Genomic DNA, 9541 nt, shown 5'->3' with positions numbered 1-9541 from the left:
ACTAAAAGAGTGCTATATCTGGGGTTATTAGCTCTACTGATAAGGTTCAGTAGTGCTAGGTATGATGTGGTGTCGTCTGTCCAAGTGTCTATTAAAGATGCCATTGTAATCTACATGTAGGGGTAAAGAGACAACTGGGCTAACAACCAGCCTAGCCTACCAGACCCAGAAAATGGTGATAAATATGAGAAATTAAGAACTAAACCGAACAATTACTTCACATCACAGAAAAATGAGCATTATGCTAAATATCTATTTCTGAAGATCAACCAAGAGCCGGGGGAAACTTACAGCAGAGTTATACATCTAGATTGACAGAAAAATCACTGATATGTGAATGTGGAGCAACAATATGTGACAATAGGATATCAGATCACATTATCCAAACAATATATTATAAACCAGGCTCTGTTACGAAAAACTTTAAAAAAATGAATGGGTTCAAACTCTGACTGTAGTGGCACGAGGCAAATGGCTTAACCACTCTGCCTCTGACAACACTTATTTCTGACTAAGTTGTTTACACACCCATGGCACACACATCCAAAATAGCGTAAGAATTCTATGGATGCAAATTCACCAACAAAGGACTGAAACCAGCACCAGAAAAAGTGAAAGCAGTGAAAGAGAGCAAACCAACAGATCCAAAGATTTCCTTGGTATGACAGCTAGACTGCCTATCAAATTCATACTGAAATACACAGCACTGACGTCACCACCACTGAGAGAACTTACAAGAAAAGACACTAAGTTCAAATGGGGATAAAAAGAAGAGGCAACATTTAACAGGCTGAAAGACAGCATACCAAATATGAGAACAAATTATATGCATCTTCAAGACTTCTAGAATTCTGCGAAGATGAGTAAAATTTATTAAAGAACATGTGCCATAAAGCTGCCAAAAAACTTTTTTCAGTAAACAAATTTTGGAAAGTAAGATTTTTGAAAATCTCAAATTCAGAATCAGATTGATCCATTTTGTCAACATGTACTTTAATGAAGAAATGACATCACAGAGAAATACTCAACTGAATCTTAGAATAAATATTTCCTGAGTGGCTATTGACTATGTACTTCCAAATTATACCACAAACACATCGACTGGCCAGTCTTTCCATTTATTCATACAAACATACCACTTCATTATACATTACCTAGTGTACAGGCCCCCACTAATTTCAATAACTCTATCATACAAAGTACAGTCATCAATATAATTCTCAGGTTTAAAATAGATTGCTAGGAATTTCATATCTTCAGCACTGTAAATATGAACATGATCATATATCAAAAGAATAAAACCAATTTATAATGTTGACAAATGTATATCTGATTCTGAATCACATGAATGAACTCAAATGAATACATTAAAGTGGCCATATGGATGAGGATTTGGAATTCACTTTGGATTTTTAATTTATAAACAAGTGAAACCAGTTTATGATGATGAAAAATAATCCTCACACGAGCAACTGAGTGAAAAAGATGTTACTCCTGACCTTGCCACAGAGCTACTCAGAGGAGAGGAGTGCTTTTGATTTGTAAATAGGGACATATTTATCTTACTGTATAGAGATATGGGGAAATACCTATTAGACAATCCAGGTGTAATTATATGTACTATGACATTGTACTTCATGCAAGTTTTTTTTTATTGTTAAAAATAGAAAGATTTAATAAAGATTTAATCCATTCCTGCAAAGTGTAGTATCTTCAGCATCAACAGTGTTTGATATTTCACTGTGGCCAAGAGATGAAAGAGATCAATTGATTGTTCATGGTAGTGATGAACTACAACAGTTTATTCAACACTTTTCAATTCCCTTAAGGAATAATGACTTTGACATTGTAAGTTGTCAGGACAAGGAATTGAAATTCTCCAGCAGTAAAACTGCTCCAGCTAATATCAGAAATAAAGCTCAGAGAGAGTTGTGGCCTTTCCTCTTCTTCCATCATAAAGCAAGATTTCATAACATCTTGAATGGTGGCAGAAATATTATTATTAAATATCTAGCCCTTTGAACTGCATGCTATGAAAGGGGACCATGTATGAACATAATAAAATCTGACTGGAGATCTATAGTCTTGATAAGAAACACTTAATATGCTAATGCAAATACCCTTACATGGCCCTGCTAGCTATTCATCTGTTTGAGCCAGCCCATGCAACTAAACACTGGTTGACAAAAGGACAGAGGTCAAGACGACCAACACTGATGCACAATTAAATGTAATGAACTATTGGTAACTATTAGAGATTGATAATCATGAAATACTGTGGGCAAGTAGGTTTGCCCTTATGACAATTGTAGTTCACTTGCCTGATGGACAAGTAGTCAGTAAAGTTAATTTTGAGTCCCACCATTATAATTTTAATCATGACCTATGTTTATATGGAAAGATAGACTTCTAGAACACATTGTCAATATATACCCATGCTTGGAGATAATGATGCCTGTGACTATTAGCTAAAATGTGGATAAACATTCAAAATGGACAAATGTATGTATAGCAATAAACCATACCCATAGCAACAGTCAAGATAATGGCGTTTTGTTGAAAGCATGCAGTCTCCACTGACTTGGCAAGCCAGCAAAGTTTAAATTGTCTAGTACTTAGTGCAGAAGAGTTGGTCTACTTAATTGAATGCACAATAAAATATTTAAAATATGAAAATGGGCATATTGAAATAATTTACATGAAATATAAATCTAGTTTTACTAAAGTTATCTGTGATACACAGGAAAACAATCATGACTAAATGAAAGACTTCTTGCATTAATCTAAATATTAAGCACACCTGTATTGATGATGAGTTGAGAGTCATACAATGCTTCTCAATAAGTTGTTTTATTATATTTATCGGTACGTGGACAGGGCAAATTTATATGTATATGTAGTTTGATACAATATATATCTAATTTTACCATTGCCTTTCCTTCTTTGAAAACAAACAAACTAATATTTGAAAAATAGTTTAAACTATTTTGGGTGACACATTATGACCACAATTTGTCCTGATTATTACACAATAATTGTCAGTGATTGGGAAGTCTCAAAACACCAATGTGACAATGGCCCCATTCCAGCAAAAATGAATGGGCTACTTTCAATTTCAATGGGCCATTCAGAAATTCTAATGGGCTCAAGTTAGCATTCATGATCCAACAATAAAGTTAAAATGAAGTAACCATCAATTCTACAGTTTTATTGACAAAATATGAGCTCACACATATGGAGGTTTCAAATGTGAGAGATGCATCTTTCAATCACAGGTCATTACATAACAGTTAATAACTATTATAACAAAATCCAAACAATGATGAGCACAGGGATATACGAGTCTCTATTTAACAGAGGTTTTTATTAGCCTCTTTTTGTCATGAAATTTCCTTAAGGATTCCTCAAAGTTATGGTCTTTGAGACCTTTACCCTCAAGTCAAACTCGTAATAGTCACTCACAATGTAGTGGTGAGAGCCTATTTCTGATAGGGTCTATAGGGGTACGAAAGTAAAAGTGTTCTTATGTAGTCACATGAAAATTAAATACATAAATAAGTAAAGTAATATTTCTGCTTGTTATTGTTTGTACAGTAGGGAAGCATGTTCAAGTCGTGAACCGTAAGTCCGTATCGTATGAAGCCATGCAACCGTTGTAAGCCTGACACGGAAAAGTGGACATCGCGGCAGTAGTTTTCTGTGGTAGCGATTTGAGTTGTTACCTACAAGATTAGTAATTGTGTTGATAAATTTATGCTTTAAGTATTTATTCTAAAACATCGGTGATCATAATCACTGATTGTAACATTCATTCAAGGAGTTGACGTCTTTTCTCATGCATGATGAATGCAGTGACGGTCAGGCAAGGTCATCAAAGGGCATACTAATTTGAATATCTTGAATCGTATTGGTTTGATCTGTTTCACTATACCCGGGGAATGGTCATGCGTGTATCGTGTATTCAAATAGTAAAACATGGACATGAAACAGTATAAGTATTCAGATTTGCTTTGCAAAAGACGAAGTGTGGGGGCATCATTTCAAACAGCTGACGTGAGTTGGGTTTACAATGTACTTCCGTACTTCGCCTCTACCGAATCGGCACTCCATTACTGAAGTGTCTAAATTTCACTGTTAGCCACAATGCGCCTTTGTGGGTGCCAAGAAGTCGATTTCAATGTGCCAATTTTCAATTAAATGCGACTATGGCACGGGGCGCGTTGACTTCCCAATCACTGAATTGTATTGAGAATTTGAGATGTGTAGTTTCCTCATAGTTACTGATGAGAATATCTCATGTCTAATTTCTCAGAAAGCTTTTATGGAAGGATAACATCCTGAAATATCAAGATTGAGCATCGGTGGCCCATTTACACTGTACATGTAGCTTCAAGGTGATACTAATCATGAGTTTATGGACTTCCACTTGTAAAGCATGGGACGTACTGTATTCCAAAAATGATAAAGTTGGTCTCAGCATGGGAGTATCAGTTTTAGAATCAGATCCACAATGGAGGACAATATAAAGCTAGTCCTATATGTCTCATCAACAGAAAATCGCAATGTGAATCTGAATCTCAATCATAAGTATTATGGGCTGAGATCTGCACTGCAGACTTTACTCCTAATGTAGGAAAAATATTTTTTTTTGTAGTGCTTGACTTACAGTTTTGGTGCTAATCATAATTGTTTGAGGTAAATTTTTGAAGTTCATGACTCTTTGCACTTAATCTACAACAAATGTAGTGATCCAACGATCTCACTTTATTGCTACGATACACTGACTCGACTGCCCAACAACACACTGACTGGACTGAGGCTATATTCAACAACAACATTTCATTACAATTCTTATTACAGTCTCTCATAACATGTTAAAACACTACTTGAATAAGTATAGTATATAGTGTACAGCAGTGTCAAACAACCAGTTTTTGTAAGACGTAGGAAAAGACGTTGGTATAAACAATGATACATGATAGTCTTTATATATATTTTTTATATATATATATATGGTCTTTTATTAGTGTAGTTAAAGGCCATCGGCCCAAAATACAATGTACAAATAATTTACCCACAAACATGGCAGGAGAAAATGAAAGAATATACATAACACTCAGACAACGGCATGCACTTCCTTACGTAGCTTCATAGCATGGAATACATATACAGCTAACTTTTGAATAATAACAGTATCGGGTGAAGTCATTAAATCTATCAATTTACGTTCAGTGGGAGGGTTAAAATAGAAATAAGGAATATACTTATCTCTGTAATGATTGAAAAAGGAACAAACCAGGAGGAAATGAAACTCATTTTCTACATTGCCGGAATCACAAAGTATAAACATATACGCTGACTTCTTTCAATATTAAATTTTCTGTCTGTTTCTACACGAAGATAATGTGAGGAACAACGAAAACGTGATAACGACTGTAAATGAATAGGAATATTTAAACAGAACAAATATTTTTCAGGTTCAAGTGACACTCACTCACTTGAACTCACTCACATGATAGTCTAGTACTAATAAACATGATAATTAAAGGCTTCTAACTGTTTTCAAAAAATGTTTATACGCGACACATTCAGTTCTGTCTTGTGTTACATATCCTGATAGTTTTCTATTTTCTGTTACCAATAGAATTACCAACGTTATTATAAAGCCATCAGTGTTGGGTCATGGATCTATGTTTAGGACATTCTTCTCTTCATGTTAAAGTACTATAACTTTATTAATGGCCACCATGCATGCATGATCATCAGCCCCACAATATTTCCACCTGTCATATACAATACTTAATATCAAATATTACCCAAAATAAATTTACTGCACTCACAGTTTTATCAGCGACTGGCATTGCAATTTGAGGGTAATTATTCAGTTGTCAATAATGTGCCACGGTACACTGTGTTAAAATACCAACAAGTCTTCATAGTACACATAGCCCCCCCCCCCCCCCCCCCCTCAAATGTGACTGAATGGAGACATCACTTAAAGAAATTGGTGGCAACAAATAAATACTGCAAAGTGTCTGTGATAATGAAGGGGATTGCTGCATTTCAGTAATTGAACCTGAAGATCAAGGTCAAAGGTCAAAGGTCTATGTCTAAAATTTAAAGTTTAAACCTGGCAATGCAATCATGACTGTATGGCTGCCATTGAGTAAACTATATGAGTACTAAAAGTAATGCATTGTGTAATATCTGATTCTGCATTATGGCATTATCTAAAAGATATTGACCACATGTAATTGCTACAAAGTATATTCTGCAATATGTCATTAATAGCTTAAATTTGATGGTCTATGAATAATGTCTATGCTGAAGTTGTTTAGTTATGCAGTATTAAATAGTGATTGTTTACTATAAATATGGGCAAAAATTACATAAAAGCACCAAAACTAAATGCATGCCTATAGTTCTTTTACTTGTAAACATGATTTAAGAGCAATTGGTAATGTGTAAATACTACAATGTGTCTGTGATAGGTAAGAATTGGCTTGATTTTGATAATTACCCCTGTAGGTCAAGGACTCTGAAGATAGCTCGTTCCTGATAATATCAAGATACACATGTGCATGGAATCTTTATATGTATTACAGTTTTTCAGTTATGCAGTAAATAATGATTTTTAACCACAAATATGGCTGCCATTCAGTAAAAGTGATATGCCCTCCAAAAATAATGCTTGTGAACATTGTAGCCATGTGTAAATTTACAACAATGCGTCTGTGATAGGCATGACTAGTTGGCTTGATTTTTAATAACTGACTGTGCTCATAATGTATATAGCCAACGAGTGTTAACCTCAAGGGAAGAGTGCATGATTATCTAAAATCATATGCTGCTCAATTACGTTTGTTTATCATGTAATGGCTAAAAGGGATCCCCTTGCCATGTATTGAAGTTACCGACATTATGCATGGCATTGCTCAAATTTGAACGGTTTAGACGATTACCTATTACAAACGGCCCAAAATCGTCATGGAGTTCGAAGAATGCACTGAAAGGGTACATTCAAAATCTAAGTTTTAGACCAGATACATGGAAGTGACAAATATGGTATTATGTTCGATTAAACTTAACGATACACAAGAAAATTGCTTTCAATGTCCAATATGTTGAGGACAGTGACCCAGCAAATGGGCCAAACATAGACTGAATCCTCTAAGATTGAACAGATTAATGTTTATCATACCTGTTGGCCCTGCCATAGATGAATTTGAATTTCCTGGAGTGCAGCTAGAAGGTTTGAAGGTAAAATGTAAACTACAAACTATATGTATAACAATGCTGTTGTCTAATTACTTTGTACAATAAAGACTGGACGTAAAAATAGTATTGTTTTTTCATTTGCCAATTGAATTCAAATCATTTCAATTCTGTTCTTGGTTAATATTACCTAATTTAACAAACATTAATTCTTGATTTTGTGATAACCCAAGATTTGCAGTTGGGACACCCAAATTTTCAGAACATGGTTTCAAATGACCCTTTTAATCAAAAAGTGATGTAAACCCCTGGGATCAGTACTATCAGTATCATTACAAGGTAAACACATTTATTGACCTAAAACAAAATCTATAATGTGGAATACTATATCAAGAGTAGTACAGTATCATTACAAAGCAAATACACATTTAGTGACATAAAAAACAAATGCAAATGATTTACCAAAAGGTGCTGACTCCTAAAGGGTGTTAATTACAAATGCAAGAAATTTTAAGACACTCATTTGAGAAGTCAATACTTGTAACTTGTATAAATTTGTCATCTGTGACCAGCTACCTTGGGAAAGAAACATTTCCATTTATAAACCTGTATGGGGCCATATTCCATAGGGGTAACTACTTAACTTCACTAACAGCAATTAATTACAAAACTAAAATTCTTTGTGTAAGACTTTGTAATGCTTTTGACTATGCAATCCAAATACCTTGGCGTTTGGCCCCACTGTAGCTAAAACATAATAGTGCAAACACTATGTTTGCCACCCAATTGGCTGTTTATCTAGTTTTCACTGTACTTCTAAAGAGTTCTACTGTCCTGTGCAAATAATTATGCAAATTACCACTATTATTTACCTAGTTTTTGCTGTACTTCCAAAGAGTTCTCCTGTCCTGAGCACATTATTATGCAAATTACCACTCTTATTAACTTGTAAATATTATGCTAATTACCCACTGTCCTTGTAGTATTCTATCCTAGGGAGAATACCATACCAATACACTAGCAACTATACATGATTTATATTATTACAGTTTTATCCACATTTTGATAGCAGATCATCAATATAGGAAAACTTTAATACCCATTGTAAACTGGAAGCCTCATGTACAGTAAACATCTTTGCATTTTTGCTATTCAGAGATGTACATGTATGGAGTATTGGCAAGTTCTGATAGACCTCATATAAATGTAAGGGATTCATTATATATCTATTGTCTCCAGTCCTAATTAACCAATTCCTTCATTTATCCATATTCTCAAGCTGCCTATGTAAGTATTTGTCATGGAACATTCCTGCAAGCTGAGTGTGGGACAGCCAGTGTGAGAACAAATTGGTCTCACACTCTGTATCAATGTGCAAGTCAAATTTTGTTTTATAAACCTATTGCTGATTGGTTATATGTTCCATATTTCGCACGCATTTTTGTTATGATCGAAGAATTCCCCTCGGAACATATCGATTGTTCACCCACACACAGAGACAACACTTCAGGTGAAAGATTACTCGCGTTCAAACCAGCTCGCAACAGACTTTGTAATGATCAAGCCACCGTGGGTACGGTACCCATACCTGTGACTCACTGACTATATGAAGTGCAACCGGAGAAATGGCAATGACTACAAGTTGTCAGAGCAATCAATTAATTGTAAACATGCATGCAATAGCAATATTATGCGGTCATCGTGAACCATCCTGTTGTGTGCCTCGAGCTCCGGTAACAACCATAGAATTTTCGGTCATACTCTGCGCACGTATATTGCAACAATGTTTACAAATTTAGGTTGTCTAGTACTACAAGTAGCAGTATATAGGTCAATGAAGCCTTGATCTGAATATTACGATGTGATATCTGGAATTAGTTGTTATGAATGTGAATTAAAGGAACTATATGTTTTTGCAGAGTTACACAAAACATACACACAAAGTAAAGATGTCCTTGGTGTTGTTATTTAAATCAGTAATAACCTGGTTTTAACTTGTTTTCCTGCCATAAAAAGGGACAAGAATCCCATACACCAATGGGCAGAGATGGAAAATATCACACTTATTGTGAGATATTCCATCTCAGCCCATTTAAGGTGTGGGATTCTATTATTCTCTTCTCTCAGAATTTGTCTAAGAACTCTGAGATATGGATAACTGTTCTCTGTCAGTATTTGTTCAATAGCTGTAAGATACAGATAACTGCAGTTCTCTTCTGTCAGTATTTGTTTAACAACTCGAAGATACAGATAACTGTTCTCTGTCAGTATTTGTTTAATAACTCTAAGATACAGATAACTGTTCTCTTCTGTCAGTATTTGTTTA

Source organism: Glandiceps talaboti, chromosome 10 (assembly GCF_964340395.1).
Source record: "Glandiceps talaboti chromosome 10, keGlaTala1.1, whole genome shotgun sequence".
In the NCBI taxonomy this organism is placed as follows: Eukaryota; Metazoa; Hemichordata; class Enteropneusta; family Spengelidae; genus Glandiceps; species Glandiceps talaboti.
The sequence above is the reverse complement of the archived record's forward strand: the minus strand, read 5'-3'. Positions refer to the sequence as shown.